The sequence below is a fragment of the Elephas maximus genome, chromosome 26 (genome assembly GCF_024166365.1).
Source record: "Elephas maximus indicus isolate mEleMax1 chromosome 26, mEleMax1 primary haplotype, whole genome shotgun sequence".
In the NCBI taxonomy this organism is placed as follows: Eukaryota; Metazoa; Chordata; class Mammalia; order Proboscidea; family Elephantidae; genus Elephas; species Elephas maximus.
Window position 1 is genome coordinate 7673432 of NC_064844.1, and position 22633 is coordinate 7696064.

The 22633-nt window shown below is 42.7% G+C and overlaps 1 protein-coding gene across 3 annotated transcripts in view; it reads right to left on the minus strand.

The window, feature by feature from the left end:
• The window catches only part of SPTBN1 (spectrin beta, non-erythrocytic 1), a 221969-nt gene that overhangs the window by 132990 nt on the left and 66346 nt on the right, over positions 1 to 22633 (minus strand). The window lies entirely within an intron of this gene.

A 22633-nucleotide genomic window follows, 5' to 3' on the forward strand; every position in this document is an offset into this window, starting at 1 on the left:
TCATGATGCAGAACAAGTTATAGAGTGAGTTACGGGCGTACCAGAGATTAGAAAGTGGGCCTTCTGAGCATCTGCTGCCTCTTTAATTTCTAGGACAAACCTAAAGATCTGGGGAAGTGAGGAAAAAACAAGGTCCACACATTTCTCATGCCTCTCTGTCAGTGCCGTGGACTTGGGGCTTGACGTCGGAGAAAACTCACCTGTTTCCCCTCCCACCTCACCCTCCAGCATCCAACACCCAAGGTGAAGTGGACAGGCTTACACTAAGTGGTGGATGACTGGTATCTTTCCGTGTTCTCCAATATCCAACTTGCCTCAGCTCAGGGAGAACGAGAGCCCAGACTGAGGGACTAGCAGCTTCAGCCTAATCTTACCAACACAGCCCAGAGCCAAACACACAGCAGGCCCCAACACACTCTGTTGTTCAGAGATCCCTTCCTCTGTTTTCTGTACTGGCCCTTTTCTTTTTAAATATAAACTATGCTTTTTATGCTTATGAGGAAACCCTGGTGGTTTAGTGGTTAAAAACTACAGCTGCTAACCAAAAGGTCGGCAGTTTGAATCTACCGGGTGCACCTTGGAAACCCTATGGGGCAGTTCTACTCTGTCCTATAGGGTCGCTATGAGTGGGAATTGACTCGACAGCAATGGTTTTTTATTCTCATGATGGAAACCCTGGTGGCATAGTGGTTAAGAGCTATGGCTGCTAACCAAAAGGTCGGCAGTTCAAATCCACCAGGCCCTCCTTGGAAATCCTATGGGGCAGTTCTACTCTGTCCTTTAGGGTCGCTGTGAGTTGGAATTGACTCAACAGCAATGGGTTTGGGTTTTTATTATTATTATGCCCTGAGGGAACAGCTTACTGAGGAGACATTATTTAAAACACCTGACAAAGGGGTTCACTCACAACTACAACTTTAATGGCAGGTGAGGAATAGGTGAGCGGAAGCGAGAGAGACACAGCCTTTTCTAATACCTGCCAAGCTCACTTGTACCCGCCTCTCCACTCACCTCTCCTGACTACCATTTTTATTCATCCTTTGAACGACCATCTACCAGGAAAAATGTGACCTCAGAGCACAATGGTGTCTTTTTCGTAGTCCACTTCATTTTACAACACTGTAAATGCCTGAATGACAGGACAGAGGAAGAACCACAGGTCTAAAGCCACGTGTTACACGTCTGTGACTTAAGCACGAACAAAACATTCTCAAATGTCATCCCCCAACACACAGATCCCTCTACATCCTCTCTTCCACTCTTAGGGGAGGGGAAAAAAAAAAGTTTCTGGGAATTTTGCCAACTCTCATTTCTTGATTTTGCAACAAACGGCCTAATAAATTAGTTATTGACTCCAGATTGCCTCCGAGCCTCACACGCGTGTACAGTGCTGTAGTGCACCCTCCATTTACCACAGTTACCATTCCTTTCTGGCCTTAGGATCATTACAAGACCAACTTTCGTGAAATTGTTCAAAAACGTTACTTTTCAGTCAGCATCTTGGAGCTCGAGTCCCCGAAACACAAAAGAATTCGACCGGTAGTTTGGAAATAGTAGCAACACACCATATTTAAGCTGACATGGTGCTTACAGAATTGGTATGTGCCGTGTGTGTGTGTACGTGTGTGTACCGTGTATATGTGTGTGCACGTGTATGTATGCCGTGTGTGGGCGTGGGCATGCATGCATATGTCAGGGGCCAGATCAGGGCAAGCCTGCCCCACCTTACAGGTATTAGGCAAGTTTTCCCTGTTCCTCAACTATTCTGAAATATCCTTGTCAATATGGGTGCACACATAGTTTTCTGTGAAGGGTCATTTCGGGGGTAATAAGGGATCGTGAAGCAACAAACCAAGATTCTTACTGATCAAGGAATCATGCTTGTTATTCTGCCTATTAAAGATTAAGGAAGGGCAGATGGCAAACATCATTAAACAGGGAAGGGACCTATAATCTGAAGTGATTATCATCAAAATCACACTAGTTCTTGCTAATTAATACTCTACGAGAGCCTGTATCATCAAACATAAAAAGTTAACACACAAAAAAAAAATTAACATGAGACTATGGCTGCAGTGAGAGTCACACGGCATTTATTATTTCCCTGACAAGGACAAAGGTTGTTATCATACTGTCTTAGTCATCTAGTGCTGCTATAACAGAAATACCACAAGTGGATGCCTTTAACAAACAGAAATTTATTTCTTCTCAGTAAAATAGGTTGAAAGTCCAATTCAGAGTGTCAGCTCCAGGGGAAGGCTTTCTCTGTCTGCCTTCTCATCAACCTTCCCCCAGACTAGGAACGTCTCTGAGCAGAGACCCCAGGTCCAAAGGATGCACTCTGCTCCAGGAATGCCCTCTTGGTGGTATGAGGTCCCTTGCTCGCTTCCCTTTCCTTTTTATCTCTTGAGACATAAAAGGTGGTGCAGGCCACACCCCAGGGTAACTCTCTTTACATTGGATCAGGGATGTGACCTGGGTAAGGGTGATGTTACAATCCCACCCTAATCCTCTTTAACATAAAATTACAATCACAGAATGGAAGACAACCACACAATACTGGGAATCATGGACTAACCAAGTCGACACATTTTGGGGGGATACAATTCAAACCATGACATATGCCTACACCAATGCACAGCCCCATGGCTTGCTGTGTACAGAGAAACCACCAATCTTGGTAACAACAGGAAGTCAGCCTAACTCCCCAGGAGCCTACACATAATCTTAGAGGACTAAGGACCCTCAGGGTCTAGTCAGCCCACACCCTCATTTTCAGACGAGGAAATTGAGGTTAAGAGAGGGTGTATCATTTCTCTGAAGTCTCAGCTAGTGAGGCACAGTGGGCACCCAGATCTCCTGACTGTGGTTAACAGTATTAACGATGCCCCCAAGCTGAGCCATATGCTGTAAATGCCATAAAAAAAATTTTCCCTGGATTTTAATGGCCATCTGATGTCTCTTCTCTAACAGGAGATTAGCATGTTAAATAAAGCACATAGCTAGTATCTGCTATTTGGCGGGGTTTCAGGGCACCCTGGCTTATTTAATTTTCATCCTTTCTTCAAGAAAAGCCTAACCCCCTTTCAAACACTATTTTCAAGTTCTGTTTATACAACCTACCAACAATCTTATCTACAGGTGGCCCACCCTATATGTGTCAGATTACAACTATGCTCTATAGGGTTTTCACTGGCTGATTTTTTGCAAGTAGATTGCCAGGCCTTTCTTCCAAGGTGTCTCCAGGTGGACTCAAATCTTTTGGTTAGCAGCCGAGCATGTTAGCCATTTGCACCACCAAGGGAGTCTTATAAGATGATTCATACGGCTAAGTGTTTGTTTTTGTTTTTTTTACAGTTCATTTAGGCCTCCCTTTTTAGACTGGTCACACTTTTCTTGTGCTTGACAGAAACAAAGAGAAACAATCCTGTAAAATATGTTAATTCCTAACTCTCAGCCTCACAACCTGTTAAATATAGGTAATGTCTGGTTCCTAGGGAAAGATTTTAATATAAGCTCAATCACTGTCGTCACAAGTAAGTATTCATTCCTTAAAACAAACTTTGCTCTCATTTCTGTTCCTCCGGTAGTTTTAAATCTTCTGATTTTACTCTAAGTATCTCGAAGTTCTACTCCTAATTCTGTAATACAGAATAACCGCCTAGGGAGAGGTACAAGATTATTATTTTTTTTTTCATGAATTAAAGGGTAATATGGACAATTTACAAATATTGATGTGAAGGTGGGACAGTTTTCACGAGGGCTGGAAAAAGCAGGTCCAGGATAGGGGTCAGAGGCTTTCAACTACAGCTCTGTAACCTAGGAGCCTCTGATTCACACGACCCCTAAAGAAGGCAGGCTGGGGCAAACAAGAAGCCGCTTCAGAAAGTCTCAGGCTGAAATCTGTAAAATGGGGGATAATGTCCCTACCAAAGAACACTCTTAATATTCCACTAATATTTCTATAATGTTCTCCAAGATAAAAGGACTGTACAAGTTTTTTTTTTAACTATAAATAATCCTCCTGAAAATCTAGTAATATTCTTTCTTTATTATCCCCTGATGCCAAACTACAGCTGTCTCAACAAAGAGAAAGCAGAGCACTAAAGCTAAATAACCCCCATGAAGGGCCGGTCCCCTCCCGGTAAGAGCTGAACCAGCCTGTTTGGCTTGGAATTGTCTCTGCTGAGTCTGTCCCTTTCCATCTAAAGGACATGGGTCTCTCATCCCTGTTTCACTCTCTTGCTTAAACCTCGGTCATCTGCGGGGGAAGAAATCAATTCATCAACTCCTGCTGAAAGAAGAGTCTTTATGTATTTTAATGTACTTACCCTCTAAGTCATTCTCTCAATAAATGTCTAGGATTATGCAGGGTCACTTTAATTTGCATGATGTACACACCTAAAGCAGGGAAGTACAGTAGTAGAAGGTACCAATGTGGAGAACTTTTTTTTTTTAATTAAAAAATAAAGCCCTTTTTTTTTAATTTATTTTTTATTGTGCTTTAAGTGAAAGTTTACAATTCAAGTCAGTTTCTCATATAAAAACTTATAACACATTGCTATCTGGCCCTAGTTGCTCTCCCTACAATGTGACAGCGCACTCCTCCTCTTTACCCTGTATTTTCCATGCCTATTCAACCAACTCCTGTCCCCCTCTGCCTTCTCATCTCATCTCCAGACAGGAGCTGCCCACTTACTCTCATGTATCTACTTAAGCCAAGAAGCACACTCCTCACCAGGATCATTTTATATCTTACAGTCCAGTCTAATCTTTGAAGAGTTGGCTTCAAGAATGATTTGAGTTTTGGGCTAACTGTCTGGGGGCCATGACCTCTGGGGTCCCTCCAGTCTCAGTCAGACCATTAAGTCTGGTCTTTTTACTAGAATTTGAAGTCTACATCCCACTTTTCTCCTGCTCCATCAGGGATTCCCTGTTGTGTTCCCTGTCAAGGCAGTCATTGGTGGTAGCCAGGCACCATCTAGTCCTTCCTGTCTAAGGTTGAAGGAATCTCTGGTTTATGTGGCCCTTTCTTTATCTTGGGCTTATATTTTCCTTGTGTCTTTGGTGTTCTTCAAAATAAAGCCTTCTTCAGTGCTTTTTCTGTCTCCCAGTATATGGCCTAAGAGTCACAAATGCATCTAAACACCACAGCAAAGCCACAGGCCATGAATGTCTTTAGGCCATCAGAAATGTGCTCCTGTTTATCTACCTTGATTTCTTCTAATCTTCCCACCTTGCATTAATGTCAAATATTTCTCAATATGGAAGGCTTCCTTGTAGGAGATAAGAGAAGCCTTCCCTTTAGAATATTTATTTTCATAATGGTACATTACATTCAACACCTCACACACCTACTCTGAGCAGGCACTGAGCTAGGCAACTTCCACATTATTTTAAATTCTCACGACAACCCCACAAGGTGGATACTATTATTCTCAACCTACAGGAGTAGCTCACAACTAGTAAGTGACTGAGCAGGGAACTAATCTCGGACTCCAAGCCTCTGAAGCCATTCCTCATTTCTTAGGGTCAGCCTTGACATGGACAGCTGGAGATGCCTGAATCCATACCCAGGGACACCCGGGCACTCCAACCCTAGAGGGACTTCCCAGTATACATGCAGACAGGCAGACTGAGCCAGGCTCAGGGCCCACACTGTTTCCTACAGCTGGATGGAATACAGACAAATATAAACTAAGGGAAACACGATATAATCCTGGGAATTGGAGCCCACATGATAAAAAAAAAAAAGAAAAATCCCCAAGCCCAAAGTTCCTTTATACTGTCCCACACAAGCCTCACTGCCCCAGGAGACCAACTTGGCCCCTCAGGCTTTACCCAAAACCACTCATCTTCCTTCTTCCCTTTCCCATCATCCTCCCACCCCACGCCCAGCCCGTGGGACAGCAACTGCTGGGGATTCTAACTCAACAGTTCAAGTCCTCACTCTCTCAAGTCCTTTGCCACAGACCCTCCTAATTATCTCTTTCCTGGACTAAACCCAAACCATTACCATCGAGTCAATCCAACTCATAGCAATCCTATAGGACAGAGTAGAACTGCCCCATGGGGCTTGGAACGGCTTGGTGGATTTCAACTGTCGACCTTTTTGGTTAGCAGCTGAGCTCTTAACCACTGTGCCACCAGGGCTCCCCCCACACACATATGCCCATATAGAAACATTTATGTATGCAATTAGGCTGCCAGGTAAAAAATATTTCTTACTGATATTGTGGTCAAAATTTTTTTTTCTTCCAAAATCCTAAATCAGTTATAGATTAAATTGCCCTGATTACTCTAAAGCCCTTCATTCCATTTCAAGGACACAGGAACACCCTCTTCCTTGACAAAATTCAGACAATAATGGTATTGGGTGTACCAGTTAAAATGGCTCCCTGAATGTGAGAGTGTTAAAAAGAAGACCCACAAGTGGGCAGGCCTGAAGCTTAAGGCTGAGTAAATGCACGAAGCAAGCTGCAGAGGCACACCTGTTAATTCAGTGCCTGTGGTGTCGGGTTTCACGTTAGGATCAGGTGCACCCTCCAGCCCTGCCTCCCCTCCATCCTCTGTTTCTCAAGGCAGTCTTGAATACCTCTACATTATTTACGAGCATCCCTGCTAACGCTGGCCTTCCTTCAAATGCTCGACAACTAGTACAATTCCATGGCTGCTGTGTGGAGGGGCTTAGGGTAGAAGCTGGAAGCATACACTAACCCTCCCCGAGCAATCAGTTCTAGGCGTAAAATTTTGTGTTTCCACACAGAGACATACAAAGGGCCAACAGATATGGTCTGTAAACTTACTTCTCCAAAATGAGTAGAGAAAACAGCTTCAGAACGGTCAACCCATGGACCTCTCAAACCCCTGTCCCCTGGCTAGAGAAAAAAGGTAGAAACAGCACAGGACCAGGCTGGTTAAATAACACACAACTGTTCATGTGGACTGAGAAATTTACTGGACTTTTGTTGTTGTCACTGACCACTGAAGAAAAGGCTTAAATGACACATGAGTTAAAACAACAACAGTGACAACAGCGCTCCAGCTCTGCTCGCGAGTCTGAAGGACAGGCGGATGGCCTTGGCCGTTCAAACAAAACGGAGGTATTTCCAGGAACTATACATCACAATTACAGCACTTCTGTTCCCTGTCCAGCCTGGCCTCTATATTCACCAAACACCCTGTGTTCTTAGAGTCACAATACAGTATTCCAAGAGGAAAAATGGTGGCCAGCATTTATAAATTTGTAATGAACCATTAAATTATAAAACTCCAGCTGCTGGCACCCACTCGAGGCTAATGACAACAACTCAGGAAGAAGCAGGCCAACTGCAGCTCAGCCGAGGAGTGAGAGGCCCCTGCAGAGAGGGACTCCAGTAAATAAACACTGAAGGTAAAGAGAAAACGAGGGAAGAAGCCCACAATTATTCCTGCAGTGACCTGAAAGGCCGGGGAGGGGAGTGGGCGACAATTAGCTAAATCTTTAGCTTTCCATCTTCTGATCCAAAGGTAAAACCCTGTAGGCAAACACTTGCCGCACAAAAGGAGGCAGGGGCCAAACTAAGAGCACCATGTGGAGGACAGGTGATCTACTCTGCAGTGGTTTGTCCCCATGTACGAACACTGCCCCAACTTCCGAAAGCACCTCTACCAAGTTAACACTGTAGAAGGTAGATCCTGTAAGCATGAAACTCTAAGACAAACCACCCTTTGATGGGAGAAAGATTAAATTCCAGGAATCTAGCAATCAATTGGAGCTCTGGTGGTGCAGTGGTTAAGAGCTTGGCTGGTAACCAAAAGGTTGGCAGTTGGAATCCACCAGGCGCTCCTCGGAAACTGTGTGGGGCAGTTCTACTCTGTGCTATAGGGTTGCTATGAGTCAGAATTGACTCGATGGCAATGGGTTTGGTTTTCTGGTATTAGTAATCAATTGGTCCTACTTCTATTACCAGGAGGAAAAAAAAAAAGTATTTTCAATAACACAGGTGGGGAAATATCTCAAAATATATGCTTCAAACTTTTAAAAAGAATTATCTTTAGAGAGTGGGATGGGGATGAGAATGGGTTTGGGGAAGGAGAAACATTCAGTATCTATATGACTTTGTAGTGTTCGAATTTTTTTTAAACAATGCATGCATTACAATGCACAATGTAAAATGCAATGTATTATTTTAAAAACATTTTAACTTTAAAATCTTAAGCACATAAAACTCTTTGGTATGTGTCACAAAAATCAGGAAAAAAATTTCGCTGGAGGAAGTGGTATTTAGTGCCTCTGACCATGAACCCGTTCTTCAGTCCAACAAGTACTCAATAAAAAAAAAAAGCACCTTAATTGCATTCAGACTTACGTGAGGCTGTAGGGAATGCCGAATGGAGTATCACCCATTGTCACTGCTTCCATGGAGTTTAGCAATCAGCTGGAGGGAGAATATGGGTGCACCCATGCCAGAGCACACACATAAAACCAATAACACAAAAGGAACAGGGTGCAGAAAAACAAGGGCCAAAGGCATTTTTCTCAAAGAGAAAAAGTCATTGTGAGACACAACAGGCAAAATGGCCCCATGGAGGAGCAAAGTGGAGAGAGCCTGGTTTTCCCAAAGACTTCCAGGTTAATCCAATAAGTAGCACGTAACTTAGGGAGGGTCTGGGGACCTGGCAAATGGCCCAGCATCTCCCTGGCTTTGGCCCATCTGTTTGCCAAGCTGCCGGCAGATACAGTTTTGTGGCTAATAAGGTAACTTCACAACCATGTTCAAGAACTCTATGGAGTCTCCAGAAATTTCCACCTATGTGGCAACATTTTTATCAGCCTCGACCAATAATGTTCCCATCACCAAGTTATGTCACTACCTTAGAGTTCTGAGAGTTTACACAGACCTGTAGCAAAAAGATAAAAATTCAGAGCTCGGCAAATCCCCAAGAAGACTAATAAAAATAAAGAGTAGATATGGATTCCAGAAAATTCTCCACCGGATAATAAAGAGGCTAAGATTCAGGTTTTCAGGACGTACCTATATGACACTTTTATACAATCCTGCCGTGTCCAATGCTTGTTTTATATATTTGGTCTATTTCTCAACATAGATTACATGTGGGTAAGGAACTTGAAAATACCGTACTTAACGTCACTGGACTAAGGAGCCCAGTGGCGCAGTGGTTAAGTGCTCGGCTACTAACCACAAGGTCTGCAATTCGAACCCACCAGCCACTCCAAGGGAGAAAGATGTGGCAGTCTGCTTTGGAAAAGATTACAGTCTAGGAAACCCTGTGGGGCAGTTCTATTCTGTCCTATGGGGTCACTATGAGTCAGAATCGACTCGACTTCACCCAACAACATGTCACTGTACTGCCAACACATCTGGAATGGTGCTCTAGTACTGAATACCTGTCACACTTTAAGAATGGTGCTTGGTTCCTGGGGCCCCAAGGGAGAGAGAATGGGATAGACTGTGTTTGCAAGTTCACTATGGAGGCATATTCTTTTATCATTATTATTATTGTTATAAACCCGCTGCCGTCAAGTTGAATTCTGACTCATAGAGACTCTACAGGGTGGAGTGCAACTGCTCCAGAGGGTTTCCAAGAAGTGGCTAGTGGATTTGAACTGCCGACGTTTTGGTTAGTAGCCATAGCTCTTAACCACTGCGCCACCAGAGCACCACTATTGTTTTATATATATGTATGTATGTATATGGAAACCCACAAGGGCTTCATTATATATATACTGTTATATACATATATACTATTTTATATATTTATACACACACACACACGGAAACCCTGGTGGTGCAGTGGTTAAGAGCTACAGCTGCTAACCCAAAGGTCGGCAGTTCAAATCCACCAGCCGCTCCTTGGAAACCCTGTGGGGCAGTTCTACTCTGTCCTGTAGGGTTGCTATGAGTCAGAATCAACTCAATGGCAACGGGTTTGGTTTTTGGTTTATATATATGTATATATATATATATACATATATATAAAATGTAACATTTGCCAATTCACCATGGTTCAGGTGTCCAATTTAGTGATATCAATGACATTAGTCATGTTGTACAGCTATCACCCATAATCATTTTCAAATTCCCATCACCATAAACAAACATCACTGTTATGGAGGCATATTTTTAAAGGCTCTAAAATGCTAATGTTTGTTCCTCTTTGTTAACTTTAGTTTTTCAAAGATCTTAAAAGAAACTGTATATTATTAGTTGTTTCTTTTTTAAGGAATCAGTTAGTGATGGTGAATGTCACAATCTTGCCATTTTATAGAATTCCCTTACCTCTCAATCAAGAACATCAGTCTAGCTGAAAATTTGTTGTGGGCATTCACTATTAACTGCTCAGCACACCCAGCCCCTTCTCAGGAACAGCTCCTATGCGGGTTTATCATGTGGTTTCAGGAAGAATTGTCATGTTCTTACATCCCTCCACATCCTGACCACAGCTCACTAGTCCAGAAGTAGCCACCTGGCCAAACAAAGTTACCTGGTAAATTATAGCCTCCCTCCCAACCACCTATAACATCCCCAACTGGAATGAGAAAAAGAGGAAAAGTGGTAGACAGGGAAACCCAGGAGCAGGTGGCTGCCATGTTCTCTGTCATCTGGAAGACCACCTACAGGGGGAAAAAACAGAAGCCCACTCATACAAGGTAGCTAAAAAGGAGAGACTGGGAAATGGAAACCTTTAATTCCTGTTGTTCCAGGGGTCCATCTGCACCCTGACTTTTCCTTGGATTGGCTCTTTAGCCGTTCCTTTGATCACAACAAAAAACCACCAAACCCATTGCTGCTGAGTCAATTCCAACTCATAGCAACCCTACAGGACATAGTAGAACCACCCCACTGGGTTTTCAAGGAGCAGCTGGTAGAGTCAAGCAGCCAATCTTCTGGTTAGCCATCGAGTTCTTGACCACTGCACCACCAGTGCTCCTTGATCACACAAGGTACAAGGTAGCCCAATATCTTTCCCCAAAAGTCCTAATATAAAGTACCTACCTCCACCACATCACAATTCTTCTGTACTAGACATGTCAATGATAACCTCCAACTGCCCACCAAACATCGTCTGAGCCATGGATGGATGGAGCTAATATGTCTTACACATATGGCTTCCTGCTCTTCAGCAACACTTGGAGGTACCTCTTCTAAAGGTAACCATTTGTAAGTACAGTGTTGGCCATGACATGGTATAAAAATGATTATCTGGGCCAATCAGAGTCCCATATCCACGTACAACCTCATGGAAATTTGATCAAGAGAAAACCGGGATATTAAGTCATGTAGCAATGAGGTCAAAAGATAAAAGATTGGCAAGAGGTAGTTAAACTATAGTACACCAAAGCCATGTATGAGCCGAGGTTATGAAGGAGCAGATACAATTAGAAAGCAGAGTGCTTCACTCAGTGAAGTACATGGCACATCTGAAAGATGGGGACTGCCTCCAGCCCTACAGCAGCTTCAATCACCAATGGATTTCCCGATCTCGGTCTCATTTTCCGGAAACTTTGCAATAACCCCTTTCCCCTCCTCCAACTCCACCACACACATTTATTCACTCAAGTGAATCTCCACTCCTTACAGACAGCAAAAAGTAACAAAAAATAATTGTGGATGTAAGATTCCACTCAGAGAAGCCAACTGGTAGACAGAGACCAAACGCTCAGCATCCTTATTATCTGTACCCCTCCCCAATGGAAAACTATTTAACGTGATCATGTTAAACCTATTGATGAATATAGCAGTTTAATAATCAAAACCATCTACTTCAACTGAGTTGCTATTAAAAGTCAATATGTAACCTGAGAAACTATTTAGCATCAGCCGGCATCCATTTTCTCTGTGAATTAGAAAACTAAATTGAACGGTATCACTGAAGATGGTAGTTAAATGAAGTCTTGGATATGCGAATTGTGTTTAATTATAAACCATACTTTGTAACAGTTTCAGTTTGCTCTTATCATGTGACATATTTTATGTTTTTTTTTTTACAGTGTACAAAGCGCACTGCTGTGGAGTCAAATACAACTCACAGTCACTACAAAGACCTTATAAATGCCCTGTATATAAATTAGTTTTCTTCTACCACTTTGATAGAAAATTGGCAAAAGGAGCTAAGCTGTGTAAGTGAATTTAATAAAGGCAACAGATATGGCCAAATGAGACACCAAACACCCATCTGTAGGCTTTTTGGATGATTGCATCTGGTTAAATGGAAAAGGTCCTAAAGCTACAGTACTTTCAGACGCCTACAAGAGATCTGCCATCTGTTTCCAGGCAACCACCAAATAAAAATCTCAGTATTATGGTGCTGGTAGCTTTCACAGAATTTTTTTCACTACCCCACCACCACTCCTTATATAAGAGAGCAGAGAGAGAAATGAAGTACTGATACATGATGCAACATGTATGAATCTTGAAAACAGTATGTTAAGTGAAAGAAGCCAGTCACAGAAGGCCATTTATTTTATGACTCCATTTATATAAAATGTCCAGTATAGGCATATCTGTAGAGACAGAAAGCCTCTACAGATTAGCAGGTGCCTGGGGCTGGAGAGAGAAGGGAATGAGGAATGACTGTTAATGGGTACTGGGTTTCTTTTGGGGGTGATGAAATGTTGTAGAATTAAATACTGATGATGCTTGTACAACTCTGTGAGTATACCAAAAACCATACATGCAGTGTGCTTTGAACACTTTAAAAGGGTGAATCTTATGATACATGACTTATATCTCAATAAAGCTGATAATTAAGACGGGAGTAGAGACTAAAAATGACAATGAGAGCGAACAGATGCAGAAAGAGCTAGCAAAAGCATAAGAAAAGTGCAAAGTCACATATGTTTTTCCTCTTCTGCTTACACTGGCAGTTCCCATTTAGAGACATTGTGTTCCCTAAATTCAATTGTACATCAGTCATAAAATCTATGGGATTTTCCCGTAGAAATGGCAGCTGGAGTTCCTCACAAGTAGGAAAGTGACTTAAGGAAGGAAGTATGATGGGCTGGGGAGACTAAAGAGTTAAGGTAAAGGCTAGGGTAGAGCAGGAGATGAATAGGAGAAAGAAGATCGAGAGTAGTTCTCTGAATGGACTGAGGAATGAGAGTCTGGGCTCTGGAAGGGAGACAGGAAAAGATGGGAGCTGGGCTGGTAAGATGGAATAGTGTGTGGTTAGGACATTTAATGAAGGGAGAAGAATGGGAGGAAACTGCGGTAGCATGAGGCTTCTATCTGCTGGTTCTGGAGACACCATACCCTCCCCTCCCGGTCCAGCTCATTCTCCTCAGTTACGATGGGATTTCAGCCTTGGCTAAAGTGAGACCAGAAGTTGATGTGGATTTAAGAGAATGGTGGCAGGAAGCCAAGCTGATTTCAAAATTGGGGGAAACTGGGTCTAAACCAGTAAGGAAAAGGAGGCGGAGGATGGGGGGAAAACCCAGAGGAAGCTGTACCAAAAAAAAAAAAAAGAGAGAAAGAGAAAAGATTCCTGCATTCCTATGGTTAAGAAACTACAGAAGGCATTTGTATATAAAAATTAAATTGAGGCTATAATCTGGGGCTACATATAATGACTATCTTAGTTGTCTAGTGTTGCTGTAACAGAAATACCACAAGTGGATGGCTTTAACAAAAAGAAATTTATTTTCTCACAGTCTAGGCAGCTAGAAGTTTGAATTCAGGGTGCCAGTTCCAAGGGAAGGCTTTCTCTCTCTGTCAGCTCTGGGGGAAGGTCCTTGTCATCAATCTTTCTCTGGTCTAGGAGCTTCTCCGCACAGGGACCCCAGGTCCAAAGAATGCACTCCCCTCCTGGCTCTTCATTCTTGGTGGTAGGAGGTCCCTCTCCTCTCTGCTTGCTTCTCCCTTTTATATCTCAAAAGAGACTGACTCAAGATACAATCTAATCCTGTGGAATGAGTCCTGCCTCATTAATATAACTGCCTCTAATCCTGCCTCGTTAACATCATAGAGGTTAGGATTGACAACACATAGGATAATCACATCAGATCACAAAACAGAGGACAACCACACAATACTGAAAATCATGGCCTAGCCAAGTTGACACACATTTTGGGGGGACAAAATTCAATCTATAACGATGACCTAAACAGTCTTTCCCTTCAATAGCTTTCATGAATCTCTGTGATAAAAAATGCCCTGTCAGGTTCAGGTTTCACTAATGATGGTGTATTTAGACCTGGTGGCACAATGGTTAAGCACTTGGCTGCTAACTGAAACGTCTACAGTTCAAACCCACTAGCGGCTCTGAGGGAGAAAAGACCTGGCGATCTGCTCCCATAAAGATTACCAAAACCAAAACCAAACCCATTGCCATTAAGTCGCTTTTGACTCACAGCGACCATGTAGGACAGAGTAGTTGAAGGGGTTCTGCAGGACCAGTCTTCCATTCTGCCGGACTGAAGCAGCAGCTCCAAGGCTCAAATCCCCGTCTCCTCTCTGCAAGATCCAATGTCCTTTACTTTTCCGGAACCTACCTCATTAAATGACTGTGGTGTTTTGTCTTTTTTTTCCATGAGATCGATCCTTCCCTCTACATTATTATGGTACTAATTGCCTGTACTAGTTTCTTGGCACCTGCATACATGTTTATAGTTAATGTCTCATGTAAATACGTTTTATCTTTCTAATGAGAAAATTCCAGGCCATGTTTTATAGATCACTTGACATATTCAATAGCAGGCTGGCTCTGTACATTCAATAGAAAGAAGTCAAATGTCTCATATATTTGTTTATTTATTCATCTTGGCAGAGAGGTTGGCTGTGGGTTAATAGCCTTAGTCCAGAAAGTTTCTGAGTAAAACCACCATCTTGCAAAAAAGCAAAAAATCCATTGCTGCTGAGTTGATTTCGACTTCTAGCGACCCTACAGAATAGAGTGGAAACCCTGGTGGTGTAGTGGTTAAGAGCTACGCCTGCTAACCAAAGGGTCAGCAGTTTGAATCCACCAGGCACTCCTTGGAAACCCTATGGGGCAATTCTACTCTGTCTTACAGGGTCACCATGAGTCGGAATCGACTTGACGACAATGGGTTTGCTTTTTGTTTTTTTATAGGACAGAGTAGAACTGCTCCATAGGGTTTCCAAGGAGCACCTGGTGGACTTGAACTGCCGACCTTTTGGTTAGCGGCCATAGCTCTTAATCACCGGGAGTAAGTAAATAATGTAAATACATAATTTTAATGGCAGTTTGAAATTTTCGGTCCAATGGCTATGTACTGTCCAATTTCCAGTGTTTAGAACCCAGTTCTTTTCCTCCTGAGAAAATCCTCTACCTAAATTTCTTATGCAGAGCCCTGGAGGTGCAGCGATTAAGAGCTATGGCCGCTAACCAAAAGGTCAGCCATTCAGGCCTGCCAGAAACCCTATGGGGCAGTTGCAGAATTTTTTAGTATCTACTTTTCATGTACCCCTATCACCACCACTAATTTTAATTAGCACCAGAGAACCAATTTAGGATCAGAGAAATTTTCTGCCCTCCTGGAGATTACAAATTAAAAGGTCCAAACACGGATGGGGGCTGGGCTCAATAACCTCCCTGACACAGAGGATCCACGCTAATGGGGCTGTAATGGGGCCAGGGATTATAAGAATATGCCAGCTCTGGCTAGGAGAGAGCACATTACTCAGTTTGAGCAGAACATTAAGCCGTCTTAGGTCTCAAGATACCAAATTGTGGCCTGCTTACTGGGGAGGAGGGCAGACTAATATTTAAAAAAAAAAAAAAAAAAAAAGGAGGGCCAAAACATTGATTCTGACTTCATTAGGAATACTCAGGAGCCCTGGTGGCGCGGTGGTTAAGAACTCCACCAGCCACCAGCCGCTCCTTGGAAACCCTACGGGGCAGTTTTACTCTGTCCTAGAGGGGTTTTTTTTTTTTTTAGAGGGTTGCCATGAATCAGAATCGATTCCATGGCAGTGGTAACATATGGTAATACACATTGTATGTTGCACTGGTAGTCAGTGGTAGAATTTTTACCTTCCACGTGGAAGACCTAGGTTTGAGTCCCAACCAACGCACCTCAAGCGCAGCCACCACTCGTCTGTCGGTAGAGCCTTGCGTGCTGCTATGATGCTGCGCAGATTTCAGCAGAGCTTCCAAACAGATGAGGAAGAAAGGCCTGGAAATCTACTTCCAAATATTAGCCAGTGACAACCCTGTAGATTACAACAGTTGGATCCACAAATGATCATGGGGACGTCGCAAGACCAGGCAGTGTTTCATTCCACTGAGCATGGGGTTGCCAAGAGCCGGGGGCTGACTCAACGGCCACTAACAACAGTATGTTGCACTAGAGCTACATTATCCTAATCTGTAGCCACTGGCCACGTGCAACTATTGGTCACGTGAAATGTGGTTAGTCCATACTAAGATACGCTGTGAGTGTAAAATACGCAACTGATTTCAAAGACGTAGTAAGAGAAAAATAAATACATTACTAATAACTTTTTATACTGATTACATGTTGAAATAATATTTCATATATATTGATTAGCTAAAATATCTTAACCAGTAAATTTAAAATCACACCTGGCTAATATTATACCTCTTTTGGAATGGTGCTGATCTGACTATAGGTAGTCTCCCGAAACGACATACTGGAGTTACATCAGAACGGAACCCCGTCGTAAGTCAGGGACTACGTGTATCACATACAATGCTGTAGCACGTATGTATGTTTTTATGTTTATATGTAATGTTTCCAACCCCCAAAGACAACTAAAGATCAGATTTATAAAGATACCAATAATAAAAGGCAGCAATAATGAAAACTTAAAAAAAATATATGAAATATTCGACTTACGTCAGAACTAAAGGCAAAGTCTTTGAAATGCTGCCCCATTGTATGTCGGGGACTGTGCTTAAAATAAATTACTCCTCTAGCTGATTGAACAGGCAACTAAAATTCTTGATCACTCAAAAAAAAGTCCATGTTTCAGAGGAGCCTGGCCTGTATAAACCAAAACCCAGTGCCGTCAAGTTGATTCCGACTCATAGCAACCCTATAAGACAGGGTAGAACTGCCCCATAGAGTTTCCAAGGGGTGCCTGGCGGATTCAAACTGCCAACTCTTTGGTTAGCAGTCATAGCACTTAATCACTACGCCACCAGGGTTTCCAGGCCTGTATATATAGCCATGAACGATTATCATCTACTCGAGAGATGTATGTGGAAAATAGAATTAAGTACTTGAACATCGTTTTCATGTGGCTATCAGCCACCCTTGATTCCTCCTTAATGTAAACTCAAGGTCAAGTTCTTTCGCCATGTTCACAGCTTAGCAGAAAGACTCTTGTATAAAATTTGAGGTCATAAATGTTGATGACTGATAACTGCCAAAATAATCTTGTTTTTAATCTGTCACTTTTTAATCCACATTTACACCTGGGCTTTCTCCTTCCACCTCTCTATGCCATTATCTTCTGGAAAAAAATTAACCAAAAACTTCTAAACATGATATTAGACATAAGTAAAGTACCTTTTCATAATTTTTTTCCAGTGACTAAATAGTACAGAATTTTATTTCCAGAAAAACTCAAGCACAGGTAAGAGAAAAGGAAGGTCACTCATAATCCTGGCACTCAGAAATAAACACTGAATATTTTGATATAGAGCTTCCCAAATGCTTTTATGCACTGCTCATGAGTGTTATTGATACTCAGATATTAATTCTAGTTACTTTCTCCATATTTTCAAGCTAAAAACATTGTGCTTTTAAGGACGACTTCTTCCCCTAATTTGGGCTGATCCCGGAAAATGTAAGCTACAACCATAAATACCCTTTATTTGTAAAAAGAAAACTTTCCCTTTGACATTTCTTGAAGATTCAAGTTTCATTTGTGTTTTACTTTTACTACAGACAGAAATGCTGGCTTCCAGCAAGTCCAGCTTATTTTGAACTGCTTTCTTCATCACTTCACATTCCACACTCCTGAAGCATTTTGGTCAGAGGTCAGGAATGTGAGTTTGCCATCATGGGACGCAGGAAATCATTTACAGAATGCAGAAAAATTACCTCACAGGGCACTGCCTCAAGGCCGTATCAGGCCAGGGTCTCTTTGCTACCCAGCACAACGGACCAAGGCTCTCCTCATTTCCCTCCTGAAGTGTAAAAAGCAACCCCATGAAAGGAGCTACAGTGTGTTAGGTTTCCACTCCACATTCACTTCAGCCTCTTTGTGTATGTATACATTTGCCACAGGTGGTGCCCGTCAACATGAATTCTACTTATTTAAGTAAATAGTGTCTAAGTCTTCAATCCTCACAAGGTGAAGATGTCCAAGATTGCCTTTTCTTCCAACTTCTGTGAGGGGGAAGCTTTCTACTTCGAGAAAAAGCCTCGGCTTTTAATCCCGCCAAGAGATGCTCTAATTGGATTAGGAAGACCAGACAGTACAGTTCCCTGTGCTACTGGTTACTAAAAATAGGAGCATAAATGGGTGTCAGGTGACTGAGATGTAATTAGGCTGATTTTTAAACAAAAATATTAAAGGAGAATAGAAAGATCCAAAATTCACTGGGCAAGGGGACTAACCTAGATTCAGACTCGTTCATTTTTGTGACGGTAACCTGGCACTCGACAAAATTTGACATGTTTACACGCTACACCAGAGAAGTCGTCTCCTGCATGAAATATCAGGCTCTTACTGCCCTCCGTGTGGGAGGAGGCTCAGGTCCAGTTCCCAGCCCATGTACCTCGAGCACCACATTGCCTGTCTGTCAGTGGAGGCTTGCATGTTGCTCTGACGTTGAACAGGGTTCAGTGGAGCTTCCAGACGAAGACAGACTTGGAAGAATGACCTGGTAATCTACTTCCAAAATTAGCAATGAAAACCCCTATGGATCACCACAGTTCAATCTTACTGTGCGTGGAGTCACCATGAGCTGGGGTCAACTCGATGGCGGCTAACAACGATAACTGTGTTAAAAGCTATTTCTGAGGATGGAAAGGATGAAGCCAAGTAAAATAAAAATCACGAAGAATGGTTTTTACAAGTCACAGGCTATACACATATATGTGTATATACACATATATAACATATATTACCATAACCTAATAATAGAAATCTTCTGTAAACTAGGTGAATAATAAAATGCACTTTACCCCCTACTTCCCTAGAAATACCCATTGCCATTGAGTCAATCCCAACTCACAGCAACCCTACAGGACAGAGTACGCTGCCCCACAGGGTGTCCAAGGAGCAGCTGGTGGATTCGAACTGCAGACCCTGTGGTTAGCAGCCAAGCTCTTAACCACTGTGCCACCAGGGCTCCCCCTGTATTATTGGAAAGTTATTTATTTCCCTGTTCTCCAAATGAGCCATTCATATACTCCCACACTAAGGTGTGACTTTAGACAACTGTTGAGTTTGATACTTTGTTTCTTCCTAAACTTGAGCTAGGTCTAGATGAAACGGTCTCAGAAGCTCAAGGAAGTGGTCCACAGGACCATCAACACCCTACACCAATCTCAAACTGTGCTCCTTTGGACCAGTCACTTCAGCTTCACCTGGGAACCCATCCCTTAGAAATGCAAAGCTCAGGTCCCACCCAAACCTTCTGAAACGGAAACTCTAAGGGTGGGGCCCAGGAAAGGTGGGGCCCAGCACCCTGTGCTTTACCCAGCCCTCCAGGTATTACTGGCGGCACAGTGGTTAAGCCTCTGCTGCTAATCAAAAGGTCAGCAGTTCAAATCCACCAGCCGCTCCTTGGAAACCCTATGAGGCAGTTCTACTCTGTCCTATGGGGTCACTATGAGTCGGAATCAACTGGATGGCAGTAGGTTTGGGTTTTTGGTTTGCCAGGTGTTTCTAATGCATGCTCAGATTTGAAACCCACTGGTTTCCTCTCGACATTGCTTGGCTGTTCTGTTACTCCACCTATTAGCATTCGGTTCTTAGAAGACTCCGAGATTTTTCAGTCCCACAGAACTGGGAAGTAAGATGACTTCCTCTATTAAACAGATCGCAGGCTATGGTTTTTCTGGATTCACTTAAAGCAATTCTTTTTTTAAAAAAAAAAAAGTCTGAAGGCAACATTTAATCTGAAGGCAACACCTTTTCTTTTCAGTAACTAGCCGTGACTACTCATGGTTTCTTCTAGGCCATAGGGTACATTCCTGAACCTCCCAAAGACCTTTGTATCATGTTTCAATTACCCTACTGTAAATAATTCCATACCTATCAGCTTTTTATAATTTTGTGTTTTACCAAATACAGAAACACAGTAGAGTAAAACACATCAGAACCAGTCTGCCTTCAACCACCTACCAGCAGTGTGACCCTGGAAAAGTTATTTAATCTCTCTTTGCCTCAGTTTCCGGATCCCTACAACAGAGATAACAATAATCTTCCTCCCATGGCTATTCTGGGATTCACTGTTAACATGTCATGTATTTAGAATAGTGCCTGGCACACTGTAAGCAACATACTGAGTGCCTTCTATTACTAGGGTGACTACAGTTATTCAGTGACCTTGATGGCATACAGGGAAAGACATCTGTCATGGATGGAATTGTGTCCCCCCCAAAATATCTGTCAACTTCACTAGGTCATGATTCCCAGTATTGTGTGATTGTCCACCATTTTGTCATCTGATGCGATTTTCCTATGTGTTGTAAATCCTATCTCCATGATGTTAACAAGATGGGATTAATGGCAGTTATGTAGACTCAGTCTACACGATTAATCTACAACTTAAACCCCAATTTCTTTTGAGATATAAAAGAAAGTAGCAAGCAGAAAGACACAGGGACCTCAGACCACCAAGAAAGCAGCACCAAGAGGAGAACGTGTCCTTTGGACCAGAGGTTCCTGAGTGGAGAAGCTCCTAGACCAGGTGAAGATTGATGACAAGGACCTTCCTCCAGAGCCAAAAGAGAAAAACTTCCCTTGGAGCTGGCACCCTGGATTCGGGCTTCCAGCCTCCTAGACTGTGAGAGAATAAATTTCTCTTTGTTAAAGCCATCCACTTGTGGTATTTCTGTTATTAGCAGCACTAGATAACTAAGATGACAGCCTAAGTAGGGTTAGGACAACTGACCAATAAATAAAGACAGCTGGGGGCTCTCCTCTGGAACCATGAGGAAACGTGGGGAAAGACCAGATACGAAGAGGAAGGAACTGCTCAGCAGTTTATGAGTAAAATTGTCCTTAAAAGGGAGATAATTCTACATGGTGGCCTGGAACCAGATAGTAAATGACTCATGATCAAAAGTGGCTCATCCAAAGGGCCCAAATAAGACTCAAGGAAAAGTGGTGAGAGATTAAAGTACAAATTAACTCACTAGCCCAAGCCAAGATCATTGCCTCCATTAGGTCTCATGTTAATGAAGGAGCTAGAAAATAAAGTCCTAATTCTAGAACAGCAGACTGATTAACCCTTCATTTATGCCCCCAAATCAGGCACGTTCAAGAAAGATCTTTAAATCTCTACTACTCAAGAGACAAATTATCCTAATAACTTGCCTAATTTTCTGGTAGCATTTAGTTGGCTGAATTTCCAACATCCATTTCCTTCCCTCTTACTCCTTCTAGTGATATTTCAAATTTTCTAGATGAGCTGTTTGGGTGGGATTGAGCCAACCATCACTCCAGAGGTGAGTCCTGAGAGCTGAAGTCAATCAGCATTCCCTGTTCCCAGCCCCAGTGGGAGACAGGTTCTGGGAGAGGCACATGACCCAAGTCAGATCCATCAGGCCAGCGAGACTGCTTCCGGGGCCTTTCTGCTGGGTGACCGGAAGGCCCAAGAGGCCATGGACCCTGGGGCAGTCATCTCGGGACTATAGGGGTAGAGCCTGCCTAAGAACAGAGTGCACGCTAGCAACTAAAACCAAAAAGTGGAGAGAAAGAGACTGGATTCTCACCACACCATTTAAGCCCAGCAGTAAGTCTTGCTTAAAGGCCAAATTTTTCCCACTATGTTGTTAATAAATTCTCTTCGTCGCTTAAGCCACTTTGGGTTCGGTTTCCTTTCGCTTGCAATCAAGAGAGCCCTAAATAATACGTGCTTCATAATCAGCTGCCATTATAAAGGGAGCGAAAAATGAGATATATTCACAATTAACAGTATACTTACCTGGTTACATCATGACTTCAATTTACATATCATAAGTAAAGACACTGGGGGGGGCGGGGTGGGGAACCTTCATGAACTGACTTTCCTCAATGGGAAGCAATTCATTTGAAATCTCACAGTACAAACACAAGATCTTGAATACACTCCACTTTGGCCTTTGGTTCACATATAGTCAGTACTGCTGAGTTTTCATCACGATGGAGACCTGTTCTAATTTTCAGAACAATTCCAGGGCAAAACACGCTCCAACCTTCAGAGAGGGGTTGGGGCATCACGAAAGGTGTACTTCTAGGTATTCAACACCAACAAGGGCATGAGAAATTACAAGGTAAGAATCCATTCCTACTAACATTGATAAGCCAATGGTAAACTCACCTGTTAGAGCATTAAATGGGCCCTCTTTTTTTTTCACCAGGTTAAGCAAACTTTTTACAGATCTAAACCCTTGTATGTGATACTAAACCAACTTCAGTCACTCACACTAAGCACTCTATCGTAACAGGCCAAGTCAATGAATGTATCACAAGCCCCAAGGACA